A 2258-nucleotide genomic window follows, 5' to 3' on the forward strand; every position below is an offset into this window, starting at 1 on the left:
CACCTCTTCCACAATGGACCCTGAACTTTGGAAGATGTGATAGAGATATGTCAGTGCTGAGCACTCCTCTGTCACTTCTCAGCATCATGGTGCCTTCTGAGTCATCCCAAGGCCACTCACCTCTGAAAAGAGAAGGTTCTTTAACCAAAAGTGAGAGTAGCATTAATAGATGGGTATGAACATAAAGAGAAGTGCTAACTGGGCAGTTTGATGAGCATAGTATATGCATTTAGCCAGACAGAAGCAGATGTTACACCCCTAGGGCTCATGACTACCCCTGTTGTAGGTTTCCAGCATCAGAGATGTATTCCCTCCTATGGAGCAGCCTCCATTCAAATTAGAGAGCAGCCGGTTTCCATCATAACAGACATGCCACTATTGCACCCGTTGGCTCATTTTGCCTGACTGACTGTGGTGGTTTGATTCAGGTGTCCCCCATAAACTTAGGTGTTCTGAATGCTAGGTTCCCAGCTGATGGATATTTGGGAATTAATGCCTCCTTCAGGGAGTGTATTGTTGGGGGCGGGATTAAGGGCTTTATAGCCAGTTTTCCCATGCCAGTGTTTGGCACACTCTCCTGTTGCTATGGTCTACCTTATGTTGGCCAGGGGGTGATGTCCATCCTCTGCTCATGACATCGTTTTCCCCTGCCATCATGGAGCTTCCCCTCGAGCCTGTAAGCCAAAATAAAACTCTTTTTCCCAGAAGCTGCTCTTGGTTGGGTGATTTCTACCAGCAATACGAACTGGACTGCAACAGTAAAGTGGTACCAAGGAGTGGGATTGCTGCTAGACACCTAACTATGTGGTTTTGGCCTTTTGGAGCTGATTTTCAAGAGGAATGTGGAAGCAGTTGAAACCTTGGCCTAAGATACGCCTTGCAGTGCTGTAAGTAGGGCTTGATGGTCTATCCTGTTCAGAGCTGAAAGACCTGAAGGCAGTAAGAACTATGGACTGTGAGGTTTGGCTTATGAGGGTGAGAAAGAGCTGTGCCTGGACTGGGCTAGCAGGTTGTGTGAGAAGCTTCCTCTTATGCCCATGTCCTGAGAAGTTGTGCAGGGTTGCTTAGCATAGAAATGAACTGGTGTGAGCAGAGGAATATGGCACAGAAAGAAAAATCTTTGGGTGAACTGTTGCCCGTTCAGCTGCAACTGAAAGATTACAACCTTTGAGACTGGGCTAGCTGACCTGCGCTGGGGCAACAAGAAGAATGTAGACTCTTTTGAAGGGGCCTCAGTGCTCAAGGAGTCCTGTTCTTCAAAGTCTGCTTTAATCCCCCCCTGGATTAACAAATTGGCACCCTACCTGTTATCATGGAGTATAAGAAATGCTGGAAAGAGGGTCATTGAGTTTGCAACACGGTCTAGTGTTTTGGAAATGCCATGTGTGAAGTGGGTTTGCTGGTTGCCTGCATAGAGACCCCATGGGGCCATGAGGATGAACCGTGGCTTGCAGTGGAGACCCAGTGGAGATGCCGGGACCATGAGATGGCTGCCAAGGAGCTGCCGGCCCCGGTGAAGTTTTCCAGGACTGTGAGTAGCCTAGCTGGAGGGGCGGAATTGGAATGCCAGAGACTTGTTGCTGGTTAGAATTATCGGACTTGAAGATTTGTCACTGGCTAGAGTTGCTGGACTTGAAGCTACAGAGTTTGATGTTTGCCCTGTTTGTTTTAAATCTTGTATCGGTTGAATGTTTCTTTGCTATGCCCAATGCCATCTTTTGCAGTGTGCATATTTATTCTGTGCCATTATGGGTTTTTTGAGGTTATTTTTTGGTATTATGGCTCAGTTAAAAGATCTTGGACTATGGGGATGTATGAACATCATTGGAATTGATAAAAACTATGGGACTTTTAAAGTCAGACTGAACGCATTGTATTTTACATCATGTATGGATATCAGTTTATGGAGGCCAGGGGCGGAAAGTGCTGGTTTGATTCAGCTGTCCCCCATAAACTTAGGTGTTCTGAATGCTAGGTTCCCAGCTGATGGATATTTGGGAATTAATGCCTCCTTCAGGGAGTGTATTGTTGGGGGCGGGATTAAGGGCTTTATAGCCAGTTTTCCCATGCCAGTGTTTGGCACACTCTCCTGTTGGTATGGTCCACCTTATGTTGGCCAGGGGGTGATGTCCATCCTCTGCTCATGTCATCGTTTTCCCCTGCCATCGTGGAGCTTCCCCTCGAGCCTGTAAGCCAAAATAAAACTCTTTTTCCCAGAAGCTGCTTTTGGTTGGGTGATTTCTACCAGCAATACGAAC

This window comes from Jaculus jaculus, chromosome 4, assembly GCF_020740685.1.
Source record: "Jaculus jaculus isolate mJacJac1 chromosome 4, mJacJac1.mat.Y.cur, whole genome shotgun sequence".
Classification (NCBI taxonomy): Eukaryota; Metazoa; Chordata; class Mammalia; order Rodentia; family Dipodidae; genus Jaculus; species Jaculus jaculus.